General features: G+C 43.9%; 1 long non-coding RNA gene across 1 annotated transcript; it reads left to right on the top strand.

Moving 5' to 3' along the window:
- The first annotated feature begins 4,080 nt into the window (after window positions 1–4,080).
- LOC120973658 (uncharacterized) lies at window positions 4,081–7,262 on the top strand. Its single transcript, XR_005768925.3, has 4 exons — window positions 4,081–4,375; window positions 4,472–4,737; window positions 6,127–6,336; window positions 6,935–7,262. It is a non-coding gene; the product is annotated as an uncharacterized lncRNA (long non-coding RNA).
- Window positions 7,263–10,213: the final 2,951 nt, after the last annotated feature.

Genomic DNA, 10,213 nt, shown 5'->3' with positions numbered 1-10,213 from the left:
TTGGTCAAAAGCTGTTCGGGGGCTCCAAACCCTAAACTATAACGACCATTTTGGTTAGAAAGGTCATAATTTTCTTACACGAAATGGTCATAAAGCAGATAGCACTGGTCCGCTGCCTTATTTCTAGCTGATCACGACCAATATAGATGGTCATAACCTTGTAAATTGTGGTGGGTTGCTATGACTAGGCGCCACCTCGTCAGTTTTGCCTATGTGTCATGTCTATGTGGCAATTTTTGCCCCAGGTTGTGAACCAACCTATATTTCTGTCAATCCCAAAATTCCCAAAAAAATCTCATAAATTCTTTGGGTCATATCTTCGTCAAATATGTAAAAAACCTTCCTTGCCTAGTTCAAAAATAATTCAACAATATTCATTTTCCTATTCTGTTCAGAACAACACTTTGTGAAGGAAGTACCACTTTGGCATGTCCAAATAGTATCCATTTTCTACGGTGCTTTCCTATGCCCAAATAACCATCCTCCACCAAATGCCACCTCAATCCATTCATTATTTTGAGCACAGCTTCAACATTCGTATTTATGTCCAGTGTGGTACTTTGCAAAGCAAGTACCACCTAGGCTCCTCCTTTTGAGCTGAAAATTTGTGAAGACGGTCTTCTTAATAACTGATCATCCTCGGCCAAAACTCACACCCATTAGCCATGTACATTTCCCGTACCGCTAATCAAACACTTGGCTGCTAATTCATGTTTGAGCATCGACCGGTCTCCTCGTGAGAATCTTATGTTGTAATTTTCTTCCTAGCACCTACCTGGGGAGTTCCCAACCCACTAGACATGCCTAGGCTGCCCACAACACATGGCAACGCCACGGTCACGCGGTGACCACGCGGCGGGCATGCGAGTTTACGCGCTCTAGAGTTGGGGGCCTCGGCCACCACCCAAACCTCGATGTATCGCCACCAAACCATGTATTTGTGATTAAATAGGTACTTATGTAACTAGAAATGATTTTTGGAAAAAATAAATAGCAAACTATGAGGCAGCTGCAGTTTAAATTTGACCCGCTTCCATCTGAATCGGCGGAAATTTGTCTTTTTCACGAGAGGTGGATCAAAACTTTTTACACCCAACCATTTTGTCAATTGTGCATTAAATATGTCCTATTATTTTATAAAAATGATTTGGTCCAATTTTGCAACAATTATTTGGGAGGTCCTTCACAAAAAAACCTCCTTTTGGGCACTCGAAAAATGGAAAATGGTTTTTTCTTCCAAAGAAAATGAAAACTTCCTTAGGCAATATTTTTTCCATTCCAATATGCACCCTTGTGCACAATATGAGATCATTTGAACAAACTATACCATGAATGTGGCCATAAGATTGATCATTTGGCTTGAAAGCCATTGATCTCCACACGTGATAGCTCGTTTCTGAGAACACTTTTTAAAAAAAATTGCCGTATTACAAGTTTGTTATTTTTCCTGGGAACTTGGCCACATATAATGACACAATGTGAAGGTTTCCCAATTTTTTGATTTTTTTGAATTTTTTATGCCCGTTTCAAAATGCGGTCAAAACGACAGGAATGACCGTTCCTAGCTAGTGGTTGAATCTTGAAATTTTTTTGGTGTTTCTCTGATTAAATAGATACTTATGTACCTAGAAATGATTTTTGGAACAAATAAATAGCAAACTACAAGGCAGCTACAGTTCAAATTTGACCCGCTTCTAGCTGAATCGGCGGAAATTTGTCTTTTTCACGAGAGGTGGATCAAAACTTTTTACACCCAACCATTTGGTCAATTGTGCATTAAATATGGCCTAGTATTTTATAAAAGTGATTTGGTCCAATTTTGCAACAATTATTTGGTAGGTTCTTCACAAAAAAACCATTTTTGCCACAAGAAAAATGATTAAAAATATATAGAAAGATAAAAAATGCATGGAAATTAGTGATCATCCATAAAATAGGGTCTAACTTGAGTGAAAGATTTGGTTGTGCCATTTTGCAAAATATTTTGATAGTTGCTTCACAAAATTCCCCTAGTTTTAGTACTTACAAACTATTTTAAATCACAAAATTTCTGAACCAATCAGGGCTCTTCTCACGGATCACCCCACTATAGTCGATCTGAACCGTCCGCATCTGAAGGATCCAACGTCTATCATTCACCTCTCAGGTCATAGCGACCCAACCCAAACCCTAGCAGCAACCCAATCCCCCTCTCCCCCTCTCCCGCCGCCGCCTGTCTCTCCCCCTCTCCCTGATCCAGATCTCTCCGTCGCCGCCCAAACCCAATCTCCTGAGTGTGGTGCCGCGCCCCTGCTTTGTCCCTCTGCATCGACCGCATCACCCGGCACCATGGCCACCTGCTGTTGGGGAACGTAGTAATTTCAAAAAAAAAATCTACGCACACGCAAGATCATGGTGATGCATAGCAACGAGAGGGGAGAGTGTTGTCCACGTACCCTCGTAGACCGAAAGCGGAAGCGTTAACACAACGCGGTTGATGTAGTCGTACGTCTTCACGATCCGACCGATCAAGTACCGAACGCACGGCACCTCCGAGTTCAGCACACGTTCAGCTGGATGACGTCCCTCGAACTCCGATCCAGCCGAGTGTTGAGGGAGAGTTTCGTCAGCACGACGGCGTGGTGACGATGATGATGTTCTACCGACGCAGGGCTTCGCCTAAGCTCCGCTACGATATTATCGAGGTGTAATATGGTGGAGGGGGGCACCGCACACGGCTAAAAGGTCGTTGATCAATTGTGTGTCTAGAGGTGCCCCCCTGCCCCTGTATATAAAGGTAAAAGGGGGAGGCCGCCGGCCTAGGAGGTGTGGCGCGCCAGGAGGAGTCCTACTCCTACCGGGAGTAGGACTCCCCCCTTTCCATGTTGGACTAGGAGAGGAAGGGGGAAGAGGTGGAGGGGAGGAAGGAAGGGGGGGCGCCGCCCCCCTCTCCTTGTCCTATTCGGATTGCGGGGAAGGGGGGCACGGCCCTGCCCTAGCCTCCTCTCCTCTCTTCTACCTAGGCCCAATAAGGCCCATTAAGTTACCGGGGGGTTCCGGTAACCTCCCGGTACTCCGAAAAAATCCCGATTTCACCCGGAACACTTCCGATGTCCAAACATAGGCTTCCAATATATCAATATTTATGTCTCGACCATTTCGAGACTCCTCGTCATGTCTGTGATCACATCCGGGACTCCGAACAACCTTCGGTACATCAAAACATATAAACTCATAATATAACTGTCATCATAACGTTAAGCGTGCGGACCCTACGGGTTCGAGAACTATGTAGACATGACCGAGACACCTCTCCGGTCCATAACCAATAGCGGAACCTGGATGCTCATATTGGTTCCCACATATTCTACGAAGATCTTTATCGGTCAGACCGCATAACAACATATGTTGTTCCCTTTGTCATCGGTATGTTACTTGCCCGAGATTCGATCGTCGGTATCTCGATACCTAGTTCAATCCGTTACCGGCAAGTCTCTTTACTCGTTCCGTAATACATCATCCCGCAACTAACTCATTAGATACAATGCTTGCAAGGCTTATAGTGATGTGCATTACCGAGTGGGCCCAGAGATACCTCTCCGACAATCGGAGTGACAAATCCTAATCTCGAAATACGCCAACCCAACAAGTACCTTTGGAGACACCTGTAGAGCACCTTTATAATCACCCAGTTACGTTGTGACATTTGGTAGCACACAAAGTGTTCCTCCGGTAAACGGGAGTTGCATAATCTCATAGTCATAGGAACATGTATAAGTCATGAAGAAAGCAATAGTAACATACTAAACGATCGAGTGCTAAGCTAACGGAATGGGTCAAGTCAATCACGTCATTCTCCTAATGAGGTGATCCCGTTAATCAAATGACAACTCATGTCTATGGCTAGGAAACATAACCATCTTTGATTAACGAGCTAGTCAAGTAGAGGCATACTAGTGACACTCTGTTTGTCTATGTATTCACACATGTATTATGTTTCCGGTTAATACAATTCTAGCATGAATAATAAACATTTATCATGATATAAGGAAATAAATAATACTTTATTATTGCCTCTAGGGCATATTTCCTTCACCCGCGTCGCCGGATCAGGGTGCCACCACCGTGCGGCCCCGACCCCGCACCCCACGGCGGCCGGAGACGATGGCGAGGAAGGGCTCGGTCCCCTGACGAATCCTCCTCCCTCCATGCCCGCACGCCTCGATCCCATCGACCCAACGCCCAGGCCCAGCACGCGCTGCCGCCATGGACTCCACCGCGGGGACGGATCTGGGGAAGATCGTGAGCGTGTTCTACCAGGCCGAGGACGGGGAGCACAGCCGCCGCCTCCTCGCGCTGCTCGCCACCTCCCTCACCGTGCTCGACGCCATGCAAGGTCCGCCTCGCTCTCCTCCTCCAGGTCTCTCTCTGTTGTTTGGTTTGATTTTGCTGATGCGGTTTCCTTCCTCCCCTCCCTAATGCATGCGCGCAGGTGCACAGCCTAGTAGGAGACCACTGCTCCGTCTGCTTCTTCCGTTGTTGTGTGGTCGACGATGACGATGGCACGGCCATGCGGTCGGTGCCCTCTGAAGCCGCTCGCCCGGGCCGTGCCGTGCCGAAGGAGGGGTCTCACCAAGATCAATCGTCGCTGGAACTCGGGGGGACAAGATGGACGTGCCTCTTCTGGTCCCCGAGCTCCCTCCTCTCGATTCTTCCTTGTGCTACTCAGGGCCGCTCAGTCCGACTCTGCGGACGTAGGTGAGCCACTACCTTCCCCTCCTTTGTTTTCTCCAGTGCTCTTTCTGTCCATGCCAGGCCATCGAGCGTTGTTCCTTGTGGTCTGTCAAGCTTCTGTTCGACAGAATGCCTGCAAGCTGCTGCTAATCACTTGCACTTGCTAGCTGCTGCTAGTGGTCTCATGTTCCTGAAAACTAACAAGAGTGGTCTTACTGAAAACTGACAATCTCAAGCCCAAATTTGATTGGGTGCTCTACCAGCCATTGTTCCTCTTTAGGGTCTAGTACAGACACTGCAAACCTGCTATTTCTTCAGTACTACTGACATACTAGCAGCTCTCCCTTGAAAAAATGTTGAGAGCAGAAGCATTCCTGGAGCGAAAACTTGAATAGCTTGTCGTGTCTGGATCAGTAAGCATAATCATGGGCTTATATTCGTGTGTAGCTTGATTGGTCACTTTCTTGCTTCAGTCTTCTAATCGACGGAACGCTTGCAAGCTCTGTTAATCCAGTAGTTAGAGAAGAGTTTCCAAGCTTTCATCTTTGATTGTTACTAGAAACTCGATGGTTATTACAATCTAATTACAAAATGATAATCACCAATTTTCCTCTAGTGCACTGTAAACCTTATAGTTCGTCGGTGATAAGTAGCCTTCGTTTATACAATTATTTAGAAAGCATTCCTAGAGTGAACACTTGAACAACTTGTTGTCTCTTGTGTATGTATAACAGCAAGCAGTATGGGTTGAGGGGCAATTAGTAAGCCTAATCACCGAATGCTCTCTTGCAGGACGATGTACGATGCAAACATATTTTTCTCTCTCACTATCAGCTTCCTTTCTCGCATGCATGCAACTTGTAATAAGGATTTGTCCATAAAAACTTTTGTAGAAACTTTGCGGACCGCAGCTCTTTCTCTCTATTTTTAAATTAAAATCTTGTATGCGGCAGATTACCTCTTTCTCTCTATTTTTAAACGTATTTCTTTCTGTCCAAGTGCTCTTCATCTTGTGTGTCATCTGCAAGGCAATCAAGTTAATTAGATGTTGCTCTTTTCATGATCTGCTTCATACATACATGCATATGTGATTGCTTCCTGCCTTCCTGCCTGCTACATCTCTGCTAGCATAAATCAAAGAGAAGAAAGAGATCTACCTATTTTTTACCTGTAGCATTTAATAAATTATATGAATCTGTAGCCTTTAATGAATTCAATGTATGACTGTGATGGGAATTATGGTACTACTTGCTGTTTGCATCCTATACTTTGCTTGTGAATGATGCTATGTTGTTCTGCAGACTGTCATATATTTTTGTGTTGTTTTTGCTGAATAGATTGAATATCTTTGCTACACACCGTAGCTTGTAGCTTTGCAAACTAACCTTCTCTAGTTCTCTTCCTTTTCTGCAGACCTCCCATGGCGTGGACAGCGACGACGACAGGAGGACACTAGTTCTGGCCGGGAACATGGCCTTGTCCTGCTCGAGGAGGAGGGACGCACCTAGGCACCGGCCCTGTCCCGCAACAAGGGGTCTGCTCCTCTGCTTCCAAGGCAACCAAGTTGCCCTGCCTGAGCTCGACGAGTCAAGCCCGGCCACGACCATGCACCACTCCCAGCAGGTAGCACCTCCCTCTCCCTCTGCTCACTAACCTGCTGCTAATCTCCCTGCACGGGCTGCTGCTATCGTAATTTTTATAATGGTTGATGTTTGTTAGCCAGTTATAAACGGCTTGCTTTCTGCTAATGGCCCATTAGGTAGAGTAGCTATGCACCTGGTGGTGGTCATGGCCTTGCTGCTTCATCAGTTTTTTTCCTCTGGGTCATTAGCTAGCTATGCTATGCATGTGTTCATTAATTTGCAAGAAAGAATTTCTGTCCTTGCTTTCATTTCCTTGCTCTAGTCAAATTCATCCTTTTTTTAATACTAGCACTAGCACATCAGAGTACTAATACTAGTTAGATTTTGAGTATGCCACTACTGCTAAAACAACAACAACAACCATCAATTACCATAGCATGCCTCTATTTTGGTAACTAGTTGTTGCACTCAATTAATTTGCCTACCGACTAATGTAGTACATTATTAATTGTTGCTCTTCCACTGTTTTGGTATCTCTTGGTTTGCAATGGTACAGCTATAAATGTCATTTTCTTGAATGGTCTGTTCATAATATATTTGCCCTAGTTTTTCTAATTCTTCTCTCATTCATGTAACAGGGTGACAGAGGAAGCCATGCTGCCGTTTTGTTCATTCCCAGCCCCGACTGGTCGTCCGACGAGTCCGTCATGTTGTCATTTTCTTGTAAAGTAGTAATGTATCATACTTGTAGAGCTCGTTACACTTGTAGAGCTTGTAAAGTACTGTATTACACACGGTCATATGTATTGGCACGGATAGAGCTTGTTACTGTTGTTGCCAATGTATTACTTGATTTGGTTGCTCTTATTTAAAGTATTATGTGTGTTTTTTGTCTGCCAATTTAAATACTGGTTGAAATATGAAGAATATATGAGCCTGAAAGATGGGACCCACTTACCAGAACATGACAAATGGGACCGACCCATCTGACTAGTGGACCCATTTAATAAAAAAAGGAAAATGAAATAGTTTAGAAAAAAAGGCCATGGCCCAACAATAAAAAAGCTGCAATGTTGGGCTTGGCCCATGAAGCCATCCAATAATGGACAGGAAAAAAACACAAATAGGCTGAATTGTTGGGCTCGGCCCATGTAAAACACCGAACTGGACCGGGCTGATTCTTATCCACGTCAGCTTGCCACGCTGGATCCTACGTGGTCTAGGAAGGCTGGTAGTGACAAAATTTTTGGTCAAAGAACCAACGACCTTTTACAGGAGGTCGTTAATTTCAGTTTACAACCGCCAGCTTTTGACCTTCTATTTTTGGTCAAAAAGAGGTCGCAAATAAAAAACAATGACCTTTCAGCGGCCAATAGTGAGGGTCACAAGTTGACATATTTCTTATAGTGCAAGTGAGCACGCCTACTCGGCAGTCTGGCAGTGTGGTGTGGGTTCCCGACCTGCAGCCAGTGGTAGACGAGCTCGGGACCGCCGCCTTCCTCCTCCACCATCTCCTCCTAGTAATTTATCTCTCTCCCTCTCCTCCCTCCTCTCCCTCTCTCCCCTCCGTCTCTTTCTCAACCTGGGCATTTTTTCCTGTATGTCAATGCTATGCATGTGTTCGACAGAATGTCTCAATGCCAACAATGTTCTGGGTAAGAAACAAGGGTAACATGCATTGGATAGCTCAATCATTTGTTGATTATGGTTGCCCTCATTGATATGAATTTTCCTATAGTACATGTGTAAAAAGATTGCGATTTCGAGAATTTGTCGAGTTTGAAGAATCATTAGTATTTACAAACTAAAAGAACAACATATATGCAGTGTCATGCTCTTTTTGCCTAATAGCTTCAATGTTCCTTGGTCTGGGTCACCATGGAGAAGGAGACAATGAAAATTTTGGCTGGGTGCACCTGTGAAACTACTTGCTGAAACTTCCCATGTCGAGTTCTATTTTTCCTTTTCAATTATGTCTACTCCTATAAAAAGTTGAGTTGGTAATGATGGTGTGCCTGCCATCCTTCATTTACAACTGTTCGATTTACATCCAACGTATCTGAGACAAACTATGTTAGTTTTACAAAAAGACCCCCGCACTCCACTACTTGTTTGTAGATAACCCCCTGCCTCTCACCTCATCTAGCCATCTCATGACAAAATAAGAAGAATGTGGAGAGGTCGCTGCTCTTGGTGTCATCTGCCCCCAACGCCTCTCATGCCTTCGCTTGGGCCGCATTGCCGACCACCACCATGACCCCCTCCTCCTTGCCATGTCCTTTGCCCCCTTCCAAGTCATCCTGAGTTACATTCATAGTTGTCTAGAAAAAATAAACAAAATCGGTACTCAATTTTTTTTGAAGATCATTTTTTGCAAAGCACAATAAGTGTTATTTCTTCATGAAGTTTTGGATGCAGGTTGAACACTTGAACGCTTTTGTTCGCAAAATATATATTTTTTTATCTATTTTCCTACATTTACTATTCACCCGTATGCTTGTGAGCTCTAGAGAAGAATGAATATCCGAAGAAACCTATCGATATTTCTTAAACATGAGATGACCCGGATCAATGCATTTCGGTGTTGCGTGCAACGCACGGGCACCTTACTAGTCATTCTTAGATTTTGCAATGTGTTGTTGACATGAGACAAGACGAACAGAATCATTTGAGCTTGATTCGTATTCTAGAATGTAAGACACGTTCCATCTCACCGAAAAATGTTTTTACTGTTGCATTGCCACATTTGATGTCTTCATTATAGCAGATGACTTGCACACTCAGGTTTACTGCCTCTACCAACATGAAGTTTACTAAAATCGATAATATGGGTCATATCAACCAGGTCTTGCTTGATTTATTATGTAGTTCTATCCTTCAACTAGCAGTAGTATTTCTCTATGCTTGCTCTACAATTGCTATTTTCTTGCTAGAAGCATTCTAAGAAAAAGATCACTTCATTGTACTGTTGAAAAATCAACATTAATTCGAAACTGAACATTAATTCGACACTGAACATTAATTCCTTTTTTTATTTTTTTTAAAAGGGGGAAATCCCCGGCCCCATCAGAGTGATGCATACGGCCACCTTTATTAGCAAGCAAATAGGTTCAACAAAAGTCTTAAGGTCTCGAACAAAAGCTGCTCACAAAGAGAAAAAGAACAAAATATGAAAGCCACAACCGGCTGGCAAAATAAAGATAGGAAAACTAATTGCCTATCCTATTACATGACCGCCATCCAAACCGGCTGAAAATATCCCATGCTACCATCTCCCATCGGATAGATCCGGTAACCAAACGCTCCCTGGCCTCCGTCGGAGTGAGTAACGACCACATACGGATCAGCGCAGTGGCTCGGAAGATAACCTGCAAAAAATGAGTATTTGTTGTTCTGTTAAAAATCAAATCATTTCTGCAATTCCAAATAGCCCATAATAAAGCACATACTCCTACACGAATGTGTCTCGCTGTTTGGGGCTCAATCCCATCCAACCACGTCCCAAATAACGTGTTAATATTATTCGGAGGAGTAATATTAAAGGCTATGTTCATTGATTGCCAAAGGACAATCGAGAAAGAGGTGTTTGATTGTTTCATCCCTGTCAGAAAAACTACATCTGGAGGATCCAATCCAGTTGCGTTTAATCAAGTTATCCTTAGTTAAAATGACTTGTTTGTGCACAAACCACACAAACACTTTAACTCTCAAGGGAACTTTGACATGCCAAACATGTTGCGAAGTAGGAATAGAACTAGAATTAATAACATCCAGATACATGGATTTAACCGTAAATTCTCCATTTCTAATAAGCTTCCAACACAACTGATCCAGACGTTGAGAGAGTTGAACATCCATCAATCTTCTCACAAGACGAAGCCAAACTTCCCAACGATTGCCGGCTAACGCTCTCCTGA

The sequence above is a fragment of the Aegilops tauschii genome, chromosome 2 (genome assembly GCF_002575655.3).
Source record: "Aegilops tauschii subsp. strangulata cultivar AL8/78 chromosome 2, Aet v6.0, whole genome shotgun sequence".
NCBI lineage: Eukaryota > Viridiplantae > Streptophyta > Magnoliopsida > Poales > Poaceae > Aegilops > Aegilops tauschii.
This window is presented reverse-complemented; position numbering and strand designations above follow the sequence as displayed.